Consider the following 8,032-nt stretch of genomic DNA (forward strand, 5'->3'; position numbering starts at 1 on the left):
GTAGTAATGACTAACAGAGGCATACCAGCCCTGATGTAAAGAGCACAATGATAAGTTGAGCTCATAGGACTGGATTGTACATCCCTTTTTGTAATTGGCACTTTCTTGATGTTGTGAGTGGATGTAGGTTAACACTTCATTCATCAGGTGGGCCCCCTCCTCCACTCTTACCCTTTCCTCTAGATCACCTTGCAGATCAGTAGGGATCCTTTTCTTTTTAGCCAGAGACAGTTGCTGCTCGGTCTGCAGCTTCAGAGGGTCTGTTCTCTAAAGGCCCAGATACACCGGCCCGAAATCGGCAGTAAATGGGAGTCGGGCCGAACATGAGCGTGGGCACGCCCTATTCGGAGTGGTATGCGCCGCACCGTCGGGTCTTTTCTGCCGACCTGACGCCTTTTCTTGCAGATTCAACATGTTGACATCGGCGTCGGGAAACACCACCGGAAGTCGGACAAAGGGATAACACTGATTGGCTGTTCAGCTAGCGAATCAGTGCATGAGAAGCGTTAACGGAAGTGAGGGAGGTAAACAAATGATTTAAAATGGAAGATGGAACACACACGGACGGCTATTTCACCTCATCGGTTTATAGAGCTCCTGTTCGTTCATGTTTTCAATGGACGAGAGTGAAAATGGAAAGAAAAACGCTATTTGTTGTTTGTTTATATCACGAAGTCTGTTCTTCTTCTCTGTCTTCCGGTTGTTCCGGTTGTTGCCTCTTTTGAATGATGAATACACACTACCGCCGCCTGCTGGTAAGGAGAGTTATTGCCACTCACGCATACGCAGTACGCAGTTCATACGTGCTCGGCTCGGATTTGCGGTGTGTTCCAGTGCGCGAAGTCGGCAAATACGCAGGAGAGTCCGGCCACGCAACAGTCGGCGACTTCTCAGGGGACTGGCCGGTGTATCTGGGCCTTAACCCCCAGCCCTTTTAGCATTCCTTGTGGTAGATGTGGCTACAAAGCCTCAGCAGCGGGCCTATTCAGGGGGCACCCTTTCCAGACCGGCTGCAATACCTGGGTTCTTCAACCATTTGCGGTCGTATGCTTCATCACCTGCAGCATCCCATTGCACAGTTAATTCGACAATATACAGGCACCTGTTTGAGGGTGACCACATGATGAGATCTGGCCTGAGATAAGTTGTAATGATCTCCTGTGGAAAGGTGAGCGTCTGGTCCAGGTCAACCTGCATTTTCTAGTCCTGGGCTGCATCTCCTATGTCCTCCTGTCACACAGGCGATGGTGTTTGAGCATCCAGATGATGGTGGAGAGAGGGCAATGGAGGCAGTTCTCCTTCCTTCCAGAATGATTGCCAATTGGCGGAGTACATGGTAGTGCCTCCAGTATATTGGCCTTGGGAAAGCCTTGTTTCACGGCCAGACAGGATATGCTGTATTTGGCTGTGTTTGGCAGGGAGGACATGATGGATCTTCTCCATACCGCCATTATACTATAAAATGGGACGTTATGGCAAGGAACATTTTCTAACCCGAAATTGCTCCTCTTACAAATAACACAGCACAAAATGCACATAATGTGATATACCAGGTGAGACATATGCATGGAGGTAGTTGTCAACACAATTGACTACCTCCATGCTCTCTGTGTCATGGTTTTGGGTTTGGGTTTATGTTGCCAGACTTCCACCTTTATTTTGAAAAGTTTTCCTCCTCGTGTTCTGTCTGGTCCTACTTCCTGTGTTCGCCTTCATGTCTTTAGTTTCCCTCCTTTTTTTTCAAGGATTCAAGGCTTTTATTGTCATTCGTACATAGCTACAGTGTAGTTATGTTGATGATAATCTTAGGTCCCAGGCTCCTCCAACAGTGCAACACAATAAAACAGATAGAATAGTGCAAGTAAATACAATAAAATAGAATAGAAGTAGTGCCAGAGTCTATATACAAGTGATACAAAATGTGTAAGTTGCAAACAGATGAATGTTATGGATGTTCTTAGTTCAGGTGTTTAACAGTCTTATTGCCTGTGGGATGAAACTGTCTCTGAGTCTGGTGGTTTGGTCCGGACCGCCTGCCAGACGGCAGCAGACAGAACAGTTTGTGGCTTGGGTGATGGGGGCTTTTATAATCCTGAGGGATTTCTTCCTGAGCCGCTGGGAGTAAAGGTCCTCCATGGATGGCAGCTCCGTCTTGGTGATGTTCTCTGCAGTTTTCACCACCCTCTGTAAAGCCTTACGATTAAGGGCGGTGCAGCTGCCGTACCAGGCCGTGATGCAGCCAGTCAGGATCCTCTCTATGGTGCACCTGTAGAAGGTCAGGATGCTCTCTATGGTGCACCTGTAGAAGGTCAGGATGCTCTCTATGGTGCACCTGTAGAAGGTCAGGATCCTCTCTATGGGGCACCTGTAGAAGGTCAGGATGCTCTCTATGGTGCACCTGTAGAAGGTCAGGATACTCTCTATGGTGCACCTGTAGAAGTTGCAGAGTATCCTGGAGTCCATGTTGAACCTCCTCAGCCTGCGGAGGAAGAAGAGCCGCTGTTGAGCTGTTTTGGTGATGTTGGTGGTGTGAAGAGTCCATGTCAGGTCGTCAGTGATGCGGACCCAGAGGAACCTGAAGCTGCTAACTCTCTCCACCGTAGTCCCATTGATGGCGGTAGGGGCGTGTACCTCTCCCTGCTGCTTCCTGTAATCCACAATCAGCTCCTTTGTTTTGCGGACGTTGAGCTGGAGGTTGTTATCCTGGTACCAAGATGTCCGTTTTCCGACCTCCTCTCTGTACGCCGTCTCGTTGCCGTCGGTGATCTGGCCGATGATGGTCGTGTCGTCAGCAAACTTCACGATGGTGTTGGAGCTGTGTATGGCCACGCAGTCGTGAGTGAACAGGGAGTAGAGGAGAGGGCTGAGCACGCAGCCTTGAGGCCGGTCTCCGTTGTTGAGGATCAGGGTGGAGGATGTGATGTTTCCCACCCACACTACCTGGGGTATGCCCGTCAGGAAGTTCAGGATCCAGTCACAGAGGGCGCTGTTGAGCCCGAGGTCTCTGAGCTTGATGGCCAGCTTGGAGGGCACAATGGTATTGAAGGCTGAACTGTAATCAATGAACAGCATTCTCACATATGTGTTCCTCTGGTCCAGGTGTCAGAGGGCAGTGTGGATGGTGAGGGCTATGTCGTCTGTGGGCCGGTTCTGTAGGCAAACTGCAGGGGGTCCAGAGAGGTGATTACGGTTTTGACTAACCGCTCAAAGCACTTCATGATGATGGAGGTGAGTGCTACTGGGCGGTAGATGTTGAGGGTGGTGATTTTTGAATTTTTGGGGACAGGAACGATGGTGGACTGTTATATTGTGTCCACCTGCTGCCCCGGTGTTTCACCTCCCCGTCCCACTGGCGTCCCAGCTGTGTCTTGTCTTGTGATTACCCTTGTGTGTATTTAGTCCTGTCCTTCCCTGAGCGCTTTGTCTGATCGTCGTCAATGTAACCCACATGTTCCTGGCCGTGAGTTTGTCCTTGTCCCTTGTTTCACCCGGTTAGTGTTTCTTAGTTTTCCTTTGCTTGTTATCTGCTTGTGAATAAAGCTCGCTTTTTGTTAAAACCTGGATACCCGCCTTCCCTATCTGTGTTCTACATTTGGGTCCTATTTTCCTCAACCCTGACACTTTGGATCGGTACAAGTAACCTTCTCACTAGCCTCATCCCAATACCCCTCCTCGACTCCTCCTTTCCCTCACTCGCTTCCCTTCCTTGCGTCTTAGCTCCGCCTCCGTAAGATGCGAGCGAGAGAGACGAGGAGGTGACGTGAGGACAGAGGAGTCCTCAGGTATTAATTGGGATATCCTCGTTCACTCAAACGTCACTTTTAAACAACGTCTGTTAATGATGACATGTGCACAGCTGTATCCCCTCTCATCGGGTTTAACTGAATAACCCCTTAGAACCGTACCATTTGTTGTTAAATATTTATTTTAATTAATTAATCTTTCTCTTGTTAGTCAAGGAATTCAATGCATGATGGTTGGTCCTGCTTTTGTGTTCCGTTTTGGTGTAAAATGTATCCTACATTGCACATAATAATTCCCACGGAGCTGTGAGCACATACATTTATGTGACGCTTTTCCACTCATCTTCCAGTTGTCGGTTTTCCTCTGTTGAAATCGACCAACTGTGAAGGTGGGGGCGGGGCTTTTATACGCGAGTAGTGAAAACACTTCCACGTAGTCTGCTCGCTTGTATCCTCCCTTTCGTCTCCTCCCTTTCGTCTCCTCCCGCACCCCTCCTCCCTCACCCCTCCTTGGCTCCTCCGTGTGCATTTTAGCTATTGGGACGTCCTTCAAAATGGCGTGTCTTGATCGATTTCCGGGTCAAGTCCCGGAGTAGGGGAAGAGAGGAGTCGAGGAGGGGTATTGGGATGAGGCTACTGACGCTCAAAAATGACTTCTGCTCAGCAGTGGCTCAGTCAGTAGGGGCTTGGACTGTGAGCCGTAGGATCGCCGGTTCAATCTCCGACCAGACCTAAATATGGAGTGTGGACTGCTACTTGGAGAAACAACCCCTTCCCCCTCTCACTCCCATTGCACTGTACAATAGCTGCCCACTGCTCCTGGTACTAGACTCCTGGTACTAGGATGGGTTAAATGCAGAGGACACATTTCACTGTGTGTGCTGTGTGCTCTGCATGTGTGACCATTAAAGAGGTTTTCATCCCTCCGATTCTAAAAGATTCTTTAGTCCTGAGATCCAACTGAAATTCAAAGCCTTTTACAAAGTGTCAGCTTTAAAAAAGGCATTTTTCTCAAAATGTAAAATGCAACTTAACCTGAACAACAACTGTGGAAAGAAGTCATATTGAGCTCAGACAAACATAGCTTGGAACATAGTTTGCTGGAGTATTTCCATTTTATGGAACTTTATACTTCTTTTCCATTTCCCAGGTAAATATTGTACTTTTGACTCCAATACATTAACTTAAAGGGGACCTATCATGCAAAATGCACTATGTGTCCCCGGTGCGTCGGGGAACTCACGCAGCGTCAGAAAATAAAACCTTCTCTCTTTTCCTCCGTATCCAAATCTTTTAAAAACAGGGGTACAACGAGCGGATACAGATTTGCTGCCGATCTGACGTCAAATTGGCAGCGGACCCACAGAAAATTGCCATCAGAAACAATGCCTGATGTGTTTTGGACGTAATCTCGTCTTTGTTTGCATTAGCAAGCCTTGCTAACACTCAGAGCTAACCTGTACTGTAGAGCACATGTGTTTAAAAAGCAGGAAATAAAGAAAGGAACTCACCTTCTGATAAACCCGCAAGAGAAAAAAGCATTTGAGCTCCATACTGTTTCAGAAATAATCCTTGATGTGCTTTAGAACAGGATGGCGTTTTATCACAGCAGAATTTAACTTTATCTCCGGTAGAATTCTGATCAGGCCTTAGCTCCGCCTCCTCTTTTTTTTTTTTTTCAAGCCAAGAACACAAAATCCGGGTTTCTCTAACAGGGCTGAAAAAAGAGGAGTATGAGCAGTGTGAGGCATGGCTACAATGGGTGAACTGTTTGGTATTTTAAGCAAAACACTTGACAGACATGTTTTGTATAGGTATGGCCCTACAATATATTTTTCCAATATAGCATAATAGGTCCACTTTAAATGGTAAATTGTAATGGACTCCATTTATATAACGCTTTAACCAGTCTTTACAACTCCACAAAGTGCTTTACATTCACATGTCATCATTCACCCATTCATACCCCCTTCGTACAGACGTGCCATGCCAGGTGCAACCTGCTCAAGAAAGCTAACATTCACACACCGTGGGCCATGTTGTCGGGATCAACATTGGGGTAAGTATATCGCCCAAGGATAAATCGACATGTGAACTGCAGGGGATGGGTATTTCCGATTGAAAAACAACCGCCATAGAAACACATCTGATATACTTGAACAATTTGATGCAGTACTATACTATTCATATATTAATGCAATCCTGTATTTTAAAGTGTCTAAACCGGCTTTAAAATGTACTTCAATGTATTGGTTTGTAATAAAAACAGGATAATATAATATTCTAAAATAATATAACAAGCTGAAAAGAGCCTGCATACAGAGTACTTTTGATACTTTTGAGTACATTTAGCTGATAATACTTCTGAACCTCTTAAGCAAGTTTTTAAACTTAAAACTTTTTCTAATAATGGAGTAATTGAAGACCATAGTATTACTATTTTTAAGTAAAAGGATCTGAAATATTCGACCTCTGATGTTGGCATTGTCATTGAGATGTTGGAACCATGGCACACATGAAACTGTGATATGTTGAGGATCTATGAAAATGACTGTTGAGAAAATACAGAATGTTCTCAGAGTAGCACATGATAAAAAAGGCCCAACTATAACTGTGTACGCAACAGGATGTATGATTACCTGGAAGAGCGTCAGGACACACTGTTTTAGGAATATGACAGCTATGTGATAACGATTAACATGATGATTCAGCCTCTATGGAGATAGACAGGCCATTGGCCGTGTTAACAGGATGCAGAATAAGTGAGACCATGGAAAACTGTCACACCCTCATTATTCGAGCAGTGGGTGGAATAACATCCAAGATAGAAGATTAACAAGTCACACTCTCATAACTGAACATATGGAGCCCATTCCTGGACCGCATCAATAACACAGCATATCCGACAACTGATGTCATCCCACAGAGCAAATGCCAACTGAGAGACAATAATCTGCGCTTGTAGTACCACTATTACATTTAGCTATTAAGAAGATGAGATGGGTCAGGTGGCTGGAGGAGTGATTCAAATGTGAAATTGTCCTAATAAATGTCTTGTAACCTTCATGTTACGTGAGATAAATACACACACAGATAAATAGATACGCTATTGGCCAAATGGTTAAAGTACTGCCCATAAACAGCAAATTAACAACTGGTGTCTTGCCAGAGTTGTTATTCAACTAATTTGACGTCATCTGTTTATACTTTGTAATAAAATAGGCAGAACAATTATTTTGAAAAAGTTGAAATGTGTATACACATCGGTTGTAGTTCTATAGAGATTAACAAATTACAAAGATTGTTGGTGGAATATGAAGCAGACAAACATTTAAACGTGGCTCGTTGGCAAACACCTAGAAAACGGCATTGCTAACCTCTGAGTAACCGTCCTGAATGCACCCCACACAACTGCATTTCATTGTGCAATCCTGTATTGTATAATGACAATAATAAATCCTTGAAACCTTGAAACACACCTCGTAAATAAAACTGCTCATAAATGACACATAATGAAACTGCTGGCTCTCTGGTGAGCTCCAGGATCAGTGAGCCGCTCCAATAACTGCCCGATGCCAGACGGGCTGTTTAAGTGAAATTGAACAGATGTCGTTTTCTTTCAAATATTTCCCTTGCGATGCAATGAGTGGCTGAATAACGGGCATTAATGTTATTTCTGATCAAGTTTGAGTAATGAGGAATGTAGATGCCATGTAACCAACAACAACACACACTGCGGCACCACCTGAGTGCTGCTGAGGCTTGGCTGCGGCCCATGGTCCGCCGATGGCAACCAGCTACCAGCCCAAGGAAAAGAGCTGAAAAAAAGCGCTCTCACAAAGGCATTACAATACATGCTGGGTTTCCATGGCAAAACGGAGGCCAAGGAAAATAGGAAAAAAAAAAGAATGAGACTTCGACCAATAAAAGCCATGATTCAAACCCTTTAAGGCTGGGTGCAGGGCATATCTCCCACACACGCTGATTCACACACTCTTTCATGATCACAAACACACACGTATCATAAACTGGCCCACTTTGGAAACGTTGTTAAAAGTTATCCTGTGATCCCAGTGGAGGGAGGCTTTTTTAGGACCGTCTGGGGGGCATTGAAGAGGGAGGGGGGGGGGGGGTGGATAGACTGTCCATTTGCCTTTTATAGCTGCCCACTCCCGTTAGTAGCAAGGGAGAGAAAGAGAGAGAGATCTGGGGGCTGACATAATGAGGGGGATAGACAGAGTGACCACTTGACGCACAAGTCACACACACACACACACACACACACACAC

The 8,032-nt window shown here is 45.5% G+C and overlaps 1 protein-coding gene across 4 annotated transcripts in view; it reads right to left on the minus strand.

Annotated features, from left to right (window-relative positions):
- Nucleotides 1–8,032, minus strand: part of LOC307013340 (zinc finger protein Aiolos-like) — a 68,748-nt gene that overhangs the window by 12,109 nt on the left and 48,607 nt on the right. The window lies entirely within an intron of this gene.

Source organism: Notothenia rossii (assembly GCF_949606895.1).
Source record: "Notothenia rossii genome assembly, chromosome: 1".
NCBI lineage: Eukaryota > Metazoa > Chordata > Actinopteri > Perciformes > Nototheniidae > Notothenia > Notothenia rossii.